Source organism: Diabrotica virgifera, chromosome 8 (assembly GCF_917563875.1).
Source record: "Diabrotica virgifera virgifera chromosome 8, PGI_DIABVI_V3a".
NCBI classification, from domain to species: domain Eukaryota; kingdom Metazoa; phylum Arthropoda; class Insecta; order Coleoptera; family Chrysomelidae; genus Diabrotica; species Diabrotica virgifera.
Window position 1 is genome coordinate 77,597,281 of NC_065450.1, and position 12,572 is coordinate 77,609,852.

Here is a 12,572-nt window from a genome sequence, read left to right on the forward strand (position 1 = left end):
ATAAAAACACAGTTTATGGATAGTTTTGTGTCATTTTTTAATGTTTCCATATTTATAAATTTAATTAACAATATTGTTTACTTTTTAATTTTATTCCCCTTTATAAAAAATACCTACATGTTAACATATTGTGTAAAAATCAAATCTACTAAATTACTACATAATTAGTTTAATTCCACAAGCTTTTCATCTAAAGTACGATTCTGGCATCTGTCAGATTCGTCAATAATTACATGAAATAAGTCTCGACACACCCAATACAGTATATGACGTCATAATTAATGACGCACTGAAAAATGATCATGAGAACAAGAATACCTTTTAATTCCGGTCCTCTTTGTACATACAAATTTTCATATCTTCAAGACACTTATAACAAAAAAGATTTATGTCACTGTCACCAAATTATTTAATTATTGATAAATAATTACTTCCCTCAAATTTTAGTTGAAAATTAAAGATTTTGTTTGGAAAACCCGAATTTTCCGAGGAAAATTTCCGTCGAAGGAAATTGGAATAAATTATCAATGTGCAGAATTACTGTCAATTTTTATGTGAGTGTTTTGGTTTAAAGTTAAAATTTTCGGAGTTATAGAGCAATAATAAAAAAAGATTTCGGAGCACTAATTTGTTTATAAACAAAATAGCACACTTTCTGTGGACTTTGCACAGCTATATTACTAATATAGGAAGTCTTAAGATTTGATTTCAGCATGTCCAGCAATAAAATAGCTGGTAATTAATTTTTCTTGTTTTTTACTAATTTTCCCAGATTATTACCTTACATCTTTCATTGAGTTGATGATTCATGTTGTGGACATTCTCAATTATTATATTTCTAATTTAATACTATTCTATCTAATTCCTCAAAACAAGCAAATTTCAATTAAACCCAGCTATATTATAATACCTTTTGCTTTAGTTTTCCTTGCAAGAAATAAACAAAACACATCTAAACTAAACCTAACCTCGCTTTTGGCCAATCATTCATCTCCGTGTCAAATAATTTCGACAGTCGAAATTATAATATCAACACCCTTTTTAAAGTCGCTATTAATTTCGATAGTCGCTATTTCATGACGTCACTTCGTTAGTTCAACTAAAATCCACAAGGCTCGCACAATCGCATTTCAACCGTCGCCATATTGAAAGCGACTTGTTTAGTGTCGAAATTTGATTTAGAATCAGGCCCCTGTTCCTTTGTTTTTTAGTGTTACACTTTTGAGTGTAAGTGTACGAAATTCTCATGAAATTCTATGAACATTTGAGTGTAAAATGACAGCGGACAGTATTAAACGAAAATTATCGGTGTGCCAATCAAGCAAAGGGACAAGGAACTTCCGAATATGGCCTAACTGGGGGCACATAACATAACATAACCTAATTAATCCTAATATTTACATTTGTAAAGAATATCCTGTTTGTTTTTATTGTCGATTGTGCAGCAAATCAAATATAAAGTAGTTTATCGCCTACAGAACTGAATTAGTCCATAGCAGTTATCAGTTTTTCTTTCTTGGGAAGCTTATACATGTAACTTGTATTGTTGTAAATTGTGGGAGTAGGGCAGACAGGGAAAAGTCTTATTTTGTACTGTTCCCAAGGCTCCCCATGCAATACATTTAAATGAATTATCCAAACAAAGCTGGGGACAATGGATAAAAGCCACAAGAAGAACAGATATAAGGGAACTAAAATTAAAATATGAAAAGTAAACATTTTGTAAGTGGTAAGTTTAATGTAATTCAATTAATAAGGATTTTAAATGTCTACAATAATAATAAAGATGTGATAATTCAAGCTTAATTATTAGGAAAGCCAGCCATGTTTCACTTCCATGAAGCAGAGAAGGGAGGTATATAATATACTGTCCCTTTTGTCTTCTCACTAATTTCTCTTTTGCTAATGAAACCTGTAGTGAGGGAGTGATATAATCGTGATGTTTTAGCAATTCTGTTGTTCATTTTTTTTTGCATTTTTTGTCTATTATAGTTTATAAATATTCAAAATCATTCATATGTTCTACTAAATTTCCGTCTAGGTTTATATGGATTTCTCTCAGTGTCTTGGAAATAAGTAAAGTTTTAGTCTTTGCTAATTTTATTTTCATTCCTTTGTCTGCAAGTTCTCTCGTCTATAAATTTAGGTTGCTTTGTAAAGATTTCTCTGAACTTGGTATCAATGCAATGTCATCTGCAGATACACATTTACTCAGAGTTATACTTTTTAATCAATGGTAACCTAAATCTAATTTTCGGGACTCTACTGCATTTTTTTTATTGGTTCATTCATATATATAATATAATGAATAGCAGTGAGCTTAAAACTCCACCTTGCCTTACTCCTTGTGTATTAGCAAATTTGTTTGATTCACAGTTTAATGATCGCACAATGTTCCAGTACATAAATTTTACTTGCATCAATTAGTTCTCCTCCAACATCGAACAGTTCAAGCCCTTTCCAAATGTGATGTCCGGGTACCTTATCAAAGGCTTTTTCCATTGTCTTATAGTAAAGATATGATCTTGGACACTGTGCCCGGTCAGAAACCTTTTTGTGCATCGTCTAGTTGATGTTCCACTTTCTTTCTCAGTCTCATCTCCAGTGTTCATTCATAAATCTTAGCCAGTACACTTAGCATGAAAATACCTCGATAATTTGAACATTACTTTTTTACCTCCCTTCTTTACCAGAAGAGCCATTACTGCTGTTGCCCAATCTTCTGGGATGCGTTTCTGTTTCCAAATTGTTATCAGTAATTTGTGTAAGTAGTGTAATGCAGATTCCCCCATATATTTCAACAATCGTGTTTTGATATTATCTATTCCTGCCACTTTACCATTTTTCATTTTTGCAATGGCTTCCGTTAATTCTTCCATTGTTATTTCATTACTCAACTCTTTGGAATATTTACTCCATCTATTAACTATATCTTGTGGTTGGGTAAGTGTTTCTCCATTTTATTTTTTTTTATTTGCACGACAGTACTACCTGATTTACCTCTCATTTTTTCAGACCTTAATAGAACAATTTTTGGTTTGTCCTACTACTGTCTTGCTCCATCTTTTCTCCAAATCTCTCCCACTGTTCCAATTTAGCTTTTTTAACTTTTTCTTTCACAAGCTTCCTTGCTTATTAACTGTTATTTTCTAGATAAGCTCTCCATGGTACTTTCTTTTCTTTCACAGCTATTTTTATCTCTTCGCTCCACCAACTAGTCCTTTTTTTTTGACTACTTTTATTCAATAAAAATATTAAAATACTCTTGTGATAGTGAAGAGACAGTTTATGTTTCCTTTCGATCCAGAGGCGATACACAATCTCCAGACAGTTGTTTCTGCCTTACGGCGTCCCCAGTGGAGCTGCCTACACACCTCTGAATCAAAACGAAATCAAATTGTCTATTTAAGTGGAATTTCAAAAATAGTTATCTACTATTAGGATGCTTCAGCGATATCTCTTAAAGAAAAGAGAAAAGTCCCAGATACAAAATTCACTATTAAAATAGTAAATAATTATTTAAATCTGAAACTTTTCTTATTGGAACCCCTTTCTGGTACATCCTTAATCTCTTTTTGACTTTTACAATTTCGGACTTTGAATTATCTTTCTGATCTTTTTTCTAGATTAATGAAAGCAGAATGTAACTGTATACTGCAGAGTCCTTTTCCCTTTCTTTATTCATCATCTCTTGTCTTATAAATTGTAAAAGTCAGAGATTAAGGATGTTACCAGAAAGAAGTTCCAATAAGAAAAGTGTCAGATATAAATAATTATTTACTATTTTTATTTTAATAGTGAATTTTATATCTGGGACTTTTCTTTATTCTTGTGATACTTTCCACATTTTTATGATTTTTTTATGGTACACAATGTAGAATTTTTATTTATGTCTTTGTTTTAGGAACAACCACCGGATATTTAAAAGGTATAAAAAGAAGAAACTGCTGGAATTTCAAAACAAATGTGTTTGACTAGTAAAGATTTGGATAAATAACAGGAGTTACTTTGGGCTATAGCTAAGTGCAGATTTATTTCCTTGTGGCTTCCTATGTTAATTCTTATTAATTATACACTTAAATATGTTTTTAGTCTCAGGAAGATTTTATATTTGATTATTTTTGAATAAACATTATTATTATTATTACCTTAATTTCCATTAAATAAATTAACTGTAATCAATAAAGTAATCGTTTAATTGTTAATAAATTATCAAGTATGATTCCCAAATATTTTATTTGTTTGACACCTTCTATGGGCTGATTGTGAGATTATAGTTAAGGTACCAAGGGTATTATAAGGATAATAACACTTGAGGTCAATGGTGTATATACCGAGGGCCTTTGGCCTGAGGGATATAAGTTGACTGAAAGCGATATTCTCGTTAATACCCGTGGTGCCTTCAACATTTAATGTCCGACTAAATTATTTTTTATAGGCAAAAAATTGAAGGAATTTTGAATTAATTAGTTTTCAAATAAGTACATTTACCAGCAATAGTCGTAACGTAATTGTGGTAACCATAGTTTTACTTGGGTTGTTATTTGTCAACTTGACAGTATTTAACTAGTTATTTAAATTTAATACCCTAGGGCATAATTTTTCAAAATAATGCCCTAGAGCCTAGGGCATTATATCATACTTAACTGACTTCGAAATCATGTCATTATTTATCAAACTGACTTCAAAATTATGTCATTATTTGTCAAATAATATACCAGTCGGACATTAATATTATTACAGTAGAACCTCGATTATCTGTCAGGGCACCGGACCAAGGGTATGACGGATAATCGAAAAGACGGTTAACAGAACATTAAAAAAAAATAAAAATTCATAGTACAACTCTCAAATTTCATTTGTATGGTTTGTTTGACAATATAAGAGGGATTTGTGTTCATACAATCGAATCAATTTAAAATATTCTGAAATTTGTGTTTGTTTTACTGCTGCTTCATATTTGGCGACGGCTGAATTTCTTAATCGGCATAAGGCATAAGATCATGCAATCTACTTTATTGGCTTCTTCTTGTTGAGAATACCACTCGATGAATTATTACATATGCGATGCAGCTTCTCTAGATTATTTACGCAAATCTTTGTCAGTTACAATAGGTTCATCAATATAGCTACAGTCAAGCTTCCTTGTGTCCAAGCATCAATATAGCTACTGTGTCGGCTTCCGAATAGGTTTGGTCCGCCTTTGTTGCCATTTCAATGAGTTCTTTATCTGTCAGCAATGGATAGCCGTTTGTGTCCTCATCACAAATCAAATTACGTTTTTTTTTTATTTTTTTGCATTTAAATGATTGCTAATGTATAACTCAATACAACTTCTGTATGTACCCTGACGGTTAACAGAGGTGATGGTTAATGGAGAGACGGATAATCGAGGTTCCACTGTACATGATTTCGAAGTAAGTTATATTATAATGCCCTAGGGCGTTATTTTTCAATATTTATTTTGAAAAATAATGCCCTAGCTAGGGTATTAAATTCAAATAACTAGTTAAATACTGTCGAGTTGACACAATTACGTTACAACTGTTGCTGGTAAATGTACTTATTTAAAAACTAATTAATTCAAAATTCCTTAAATTTTTTTGCCTATAAAGAATAATTTAGTCAGACATTAAATGTTGAAGGCACCACGGGTATTAAAGATAATATCGCTTTCAGTGAATGTTTATCCCTTTAGACCCTTTTAACCCTTAAGATTGCTATCTAAAAAAAATACCAAGAAACTTTACAGAATCAACGATACTGATCTGGCTGTTATTAACACATTCACAGACACACTTTAGATGTAGACACATCTTATGGAGTAAGTGGCTTCATATGCAGTTGTGTCTGTGAATGTGTTAAGAGGTAAAGATTGACGAGCTCCTGTATAGGATAATGCTACTGTTTTATGTTAAAAAAAGGTAAATTAGAATCGGACCAGGTTTTTATCGTGAGTAGATCAGAAGGTATAGTAGCAATATTTGAGTTGCTCCAAGTAATACTGGTATCATCAGCAAAAAGAAAATTTTTTCCATTAATTTTTAAACTAGGGATGTCATTAATAAACGTAAGGAAAAGTAGAGGACCTGATACTGAACCTTGTGGTTTGTAGAGGACCCCACATACAATATTTTGGAGACTAGAGTCTGTATTATTTGCTCTAACCAGTTGTTTCCAACTATCCAAGTAAGATTGAAACCAATTCAAAGAAATTCTTCGAATTCCATAGAAATTTAGTTATTTTTATCAAAATTTCATGATTTACACAATCAAAAGCTTTGGCATAGTCACAAAAAACAGTGGCAGTGTGAAGATTATTGCTCAGTGCTTGATAAACCTCATGTAGTACAGAAAACATGGCATCAGCAGTACATTTATTATTTAAAAAGCCGAACTTTTGTAATAAAATGTTGTTTTTAACAAGAAAGGACATAAGTCATGCTTTTATGAGTCTCTCAATAATTTTGGAGAACCGGTAGTAATGCAATAGGTATATACTTGCAGGAATTAGATTTTTCACCACCCTTATGAAGAGGAATAATGATAGCTGTCTTTAGGTACTCTGGAAATTTACCTTTCTCAAAAGAATCATTAATTGGCGAGATGAGGACACAAGGATCTACAGATCGAGCGAGTCTCGTAAATTGCACGGCTTCGAGCCACGCTTCACACAACCATATTTGCGTACTTGTGTTTTGGGTTGTGTGGTCGTGCTCTGGTCGATTGGAGTTATAATTTACCAAATTTAAATATAATCGTTTCTACTGATTCATAATATGTATACTATAATATATTGAAGTTTTTAAATATTGCTAATATTATTAAAGTTTTTAACATTGTATTTTAATATACTTTGTTTTATTAATAATAATATTACCTAAGTATTGCACCTTGTTCAAAAAAAGTTCAAGATAAATACCGCGGTTTTTTCATATGAAAATGCAAAGAAAAAATATACAATTTGCAGAGTATGTAAATGCTTGTTTTTTGATAAAACAATACAAATTGTATGTAGGTAGGTAGAGTAGCAAAGCATTGAGTAGTTATAGCAAAAGTAGCTACGCCATCTGAGACACAATAAGGATGAAATTAGTTTTATATTTTCTTTTCTCATGGAGCATGCATGATGGAGAGTTTTTTAAAATACGTAACAAAGCATGTTGTTTTGTTATCTATGTTGCAAATATGTTGTTTTTTTTTTCAAATTACAAAATATGTTGTTTTCAATACAAGTACCTAATTGTTGTTATTATTTACTGAGCATTTAGAATTTTGACTAACGCTCGATTTCATAATAAAGTTAAAGTGTGTGTTACCTTAAAAAAAGCAATTGTTACAGTTAAAGAAAACTTTAAATTTAAAGTCCACTTTAACTTTATTAATATAAAATCGAGCGTAAGAAATTTTATAAACTTTGGAAAATAGCATTTCAAAAAAAGTACTGTAAGTATGCTGTATTTTTAATTTTTTCTCAAAAAATAAAACAAAACTCATTTTAAAACATATATTAAATTATAAACACAACACTAAATAAATAATTTTTCTCAACGGTTAAAAACCACACTTAAAAGTTTTAGAAATTCACACCCCAGAATCAAGTTACTCAAATTTTCAAACACCTCACCTGACACAGTGTCTCAAGTACAATTGCACGAAGCTGTTGATGTTATATTTTTACTCACATTAACAAAGTATTCATTTAGATTTCCAGGGTCTGAAAGGAAAAATGTTTAAGCTGGGTGAATTTTATTTCGAAGATCATTTATTATGGACTAAGTTTCTTTTGCAACACTTTTAGAGCTTCTCAGACAATTTTGATAGTACGATTTTTTAGCTGATTTTATAAGTTTTAAATAGGTTTTCCTATACTTGCTGATATATTCAGTGACAGAGCCATTGGAAAGTAAATTTCTTGATGTAGAGTATTGAACGCATATTCATGGCTGATATGCGGATACCGGATACCTTTAGTAGTCCAGGGCCCAGGATTTGCGATGTTTTGGCTTAATTGTAATTAAAGGAAATGCTTTGTTGAACTTAAGGACATAAAAGCATATTAAAAAAATCACTGAAAAGTGATAATTTTAAAATTACAGGAAAGTGCCACTCGGAGGTTAAGCAAAATTAAATTAAAACTTGTAGCTACTTTAGTTTTTTCAATTTATAAATCTAGTTTAAATTAAACTAAAAAGAAATATATCTTTTTTGTAAACAAACACATTTAACGGCTAAACAGCTGGCTCCGGTTGGATGATACTGCGCAGGACGAGTGTAATATCCACCACCGTCTCGGAGGTAGGTGTAGAAAAGTGTTACACTTTTTTTCCTACAGCATTTCAAAGAAACGAGTTGTACGCGTTCTACGACAGAAGTTGAGTGTATCGTGAAAAAAAGTGTAAACACTAGAAAAACAAAGAAACAAGAAAGTGTAACACTTTTACACTTTTCTTACACTTTTCAAGAACTAGTGTTACACTTAAAACAAAGGAACAGACCTAATATCCAGCACGCAACCGCACTGTTGCCAGATTTACATCTTTAGCGGGAAGTTTAAAATTTGACAGTTGTGTTTTCTCGAATCCGAATCTTAACCTTACTTTTACAGGTGATTATGTGTATGTAAATAAATTGAAACAAGTCTTGTTTGTATATAATGTTATTATTTAAAACTCTAAATAATTTATGTTAGTGTTTTAACAAAAATGAAGCTCAAACAACTACACTTGTTTACAGTGCAAATGATTTTTTAATGGCAAGAGGGATTTAGGATTTCATTTGCAGGAAAAACATGGGCAACCTACCCAGTTGGTAAAATTGCAATTCAAAAACTCTTTAGGTAAGTATGGGTAACCTCCGCATTATTATTTATTTTTTAAGTATTAAGGTTGATATCAAAGGTAGTTTTATGTAGGTAGATACTAGATACAAGTAAGCTAAAAGTAGTATAACTTCCCATATAATCACCTGTTATGTTTTTGTAGATTTTACTGTCTGGATGGCATAGGAAGAGAAACAAAATAATGTTCTGTACTGCAGTCACAGGAGTACATAGTAGAGATATAATAAAAAAGCTGTTCAACATCACCGGACACCATTTAATTTTTAGAAAATGAAAAGTCTTGAGGTTGAATGCGATCTGTAGTATTGCTACATAATGAATGTGTTTAGATATGGTATTTTTTATTGAATAATCTATACAGGCCCAACTAAATGAATGTACAGTAGAACCCAGTAAATCTGAACCCCGCGAATCCGAACTTTCCGAACTCAACGTCTATATCCAAACCTGTTACGATCACATTATCATATTTCTCTTCTCGTTCTCTAGGTAATCTAGTCTGGTAATTAATTCTCGAACTGTCTTGTTTGTATTAAATATCTTAATTATGTACTTATTTTATTTTTATAATGAAAATTAATAAATTAACCATATGCAGCACAGCAAACAAATGTTTTCGGAAATATATTTATAAGAATTTAATTGCCTCTTTTTTTGTATAGGTACGACATATTAAGTAAAAACTATTACATTTATTAATATAATATTTATTATTATACATAAGTAAAAACTATTTTTATAGCTAGGAATTACTTTATTAAATGGTCTTAAACCTGTTCATAAATTTTGTTACTATATTTTTTAATTCTGATTATAACAATAATAACTTTTTAGTTTAGATTTAGGTCAAAGTGTGTAATGTCATGTTTTATGTATTTTTTAACCCTAACACATTTGTATGTAGCAAATCATATTTGTTATTCTTATCTTATTTTAATTATATTCATTTAAGTTTTGATTTAATGAAATAAACCTATCAGTCAAAAAACTGTTGTTTAGTTGTGTACACCCAAAAACTAGCTTGATGTAATACAGACGTCAATTGAATATGGCATAAATCCACGTCATAAAGACGTCTTTCTATGGTCAAAATGTCAGCCTAAAGACGTCATTTATTATGTCTTATGTCACAAAATTACCACAATAAAACATTAAATATAAAATTGTTCAATTTAATGTCATTCAAGTTCGATGTGATGTATAGGGTTTTTCATCAACAGTCATTTGTTTCGAGCTTCTGTCAGATTTCATATAATCCGTGTATAATATTAATATACACAGATTATACGAAATGTGACAGAAGCCCGAAACAAGTACAATCGATGAAAAGCCCAATAGGGCAGTCATTTGTTTCGAGCTTCTGTCATGTGTCACATAATATTAATATATCTACGACATACGTTATTGGTATATACAATAATACAAACCAAAGACGTATGACGTAGATATATTAATATTATGTGACACATGACAGAAGCTCGAAACAAATGACAATCGATGAAAAGCCCTATTGATGGCAAATTGGTTATTAAACCTGACATTTCGGTCATGTTTATGTCACCGATCAATTAAGACTAAAAAAACACCTCATTTAGATGTTACTCTGTTTGCTGGTCAGTTAGATGATTTGAAATACATGGATTACTGAATTTTAAAAAAGTTAATAAAAGGTAAACTATGGAAACACTGGGTAAAGAAGAAAGATGCATTAAATATAATAAAAAAAGACAACCTATGACAATAAAACATTAACATCAAAATTGTTAGCCTTTATTCTGCTCATACTTAACATAATCTTCCTAGTTGAAGTCCACATACTGTGTAATAAAACTTAAAGCCACCTTGTGGGCGTTTTGGCATATTTTAATAATTGTCTTTAATAGTAAAATGTATTAACAAAATAGATATAAAATTATTATTATTAACACATTCATGAACACGCTTCGCCTGTAGCCACGTCTTCTTATACTGCTACCTATATCTTCTTATTCTTACTTGCTTTGGCTTTCAATATAAACCACAATAATACCACCATTAATTTTTAAGTATATTATATATGTACCTATATTATGTAAGGAAATAGAATTTACCTAATAACTCACCTCGTCCCCAGGTAAAGTAAAGGTACTACACCACTTATTTTACTGAATTTTAAAGAAAGCTGCATTAAATATAATGAAAAAAGACAACCTATGACAATAAAACATTAATTGTTAGTCTTTGTTCTGCTCATACTTATCATAATCGTCCTATTTGAAGTCCACATACTGTGTAATAAAACTTAAAGCCACTTTGTGGGCGTTTTTGACATTTTCATAATTGTCTTTAATAGTAAAATGTATGTGTAACACAATAGATGTAAAATTATTATTATTAACACATTTACGGACACGCTTTGCCTGTAGCCACGTCTTCTTATGGAGCAAATGACTTCATATGCAGTCGTGTCTGTGAATGTGTTAAATAATTAACACAAAAAATTATTTTAATTGCTTTGGCTTTCAATATAAACCACAATAATACCACCATTAATTTTTAAGTATATTATGTAAGAAAATAGAATTTACCTAATAACTCACCTCGCCGCCAGGTAAAGTAAAGGTGCTACGTCACTGAAATGTTTTTTCATTTTTATTTATTTTGTAACTTTAGCCAGAAGATATATGATGGGAATTATTCATACAATACATATTAATACTATTAAAACTAATACCTATTAATATTCTAAATAATCATTTAATACTAAAATAAAGAAAAATGTCCATCTATACTACATTAATTGAGACAACATTTTCACTTTTCTTTTCGCAGGATCCTTGGGATTTTAAAGCTCTTCTCTATCTTGTTTTGTACAATAATTGTTTGAGAATGGCATACATACATAATAAGATGTTTCATGTTCTTGTACTCCTGTGACTGAATATTATTTTTTCTCTTCCTGTGACATCCACACAGTAAAATCTACAAAAACATAACAGGTGATTACATGGGAAGTTATACCAATATTCATTGGTTATACTACTTATAGCTTACATTTATCTAGTATCTACCTACATAAAACTACCTTTGATATCAATATCAACCTTAATACCCAAAAAATTAATAATAATGTGGAAGTTGTTTCATACCTACCTAAAGAGTTTTTGAATTGAAATTTTACCAACTGGGTTGGTTGCCCATGTTTTTCCTGCAAATTAAATCGTAAATCCCTATTATTGCCATTAATTTGCACTGTAAACAAGTATATCTCTTTTGAGTTTCATTTTTTTCAAAAGACTAACATAACGAGTTTTAAATTATAACATAGCATATTTTAGTACATTACTTGGTTCAATTTATTTACATTGTACATTTTTTGTTAGGCGCGTTCCAAGTGACATGAAAACCGTCCTTCGTACTGCCCTCGTCATGCGCATTATAAAAAATGCGTTCCAAGCGAACATGAACGATGGGTGCATTCAGCAGACGCAATCGCTAACTAATCGATTAGTTAGCGATTGCGTCTGCTGAATGCACCCGATGATTCGTATCGTACACTGTGTTGTTCCAAGCGATCCATGTACCGCTTCGAAATCGGTAACTGAACGGCCCTTTTGATACATGCCTTCAAGCAGAAACCATTTGTACTGACTTGCGCAGTTAGGATTGTTTTCATTTTTACTGGTCACTGCTACGAGATCAGCTGATGATTCAATAATCATTGATTGAATAATCCACAATTTACGCTATT

At 30.9% G+C, this 12,572-nt stretch overlaps 2 long non-coding RNA genes across 2 annotated transcripts; one reads left to right on the forward strand and one right to left on the reverse strand.

The window, feature by feature from the left end:
* Positions 1–1,002: 1,002 nt before the first annotated feature.
* LOC126889330 (uncharacterized) lies at positions 1,003–4,222 on the forward strand. The gene is made up of 2 exons (XR_007699991.1): positions 1,003–1,729; positions 3,905–4,222. It is a non-coding gene; the product is annotated as an uncharacterized LOC126889330 (long non-coding RNA).
* Positions 4,223–11,458: 7,236 nt separating this feature from the next.
* Positions 11,459–12,224, reverse strand: LOC126889331 (uncharacterized). Its single transcript, XR_007699992.1, has 2 exons — positions 11,975–12,224; positions 11,459–11,803 (listed from the first exon to the last, which is right to left on the reverse strand). It is a non-coding gene; the product is annotated as an uncharacterized LOC126889331 (long non-coding RNA).
* Between the last annotated feature and the right edge of the window lie 348 nt (positions 12,225–12,572).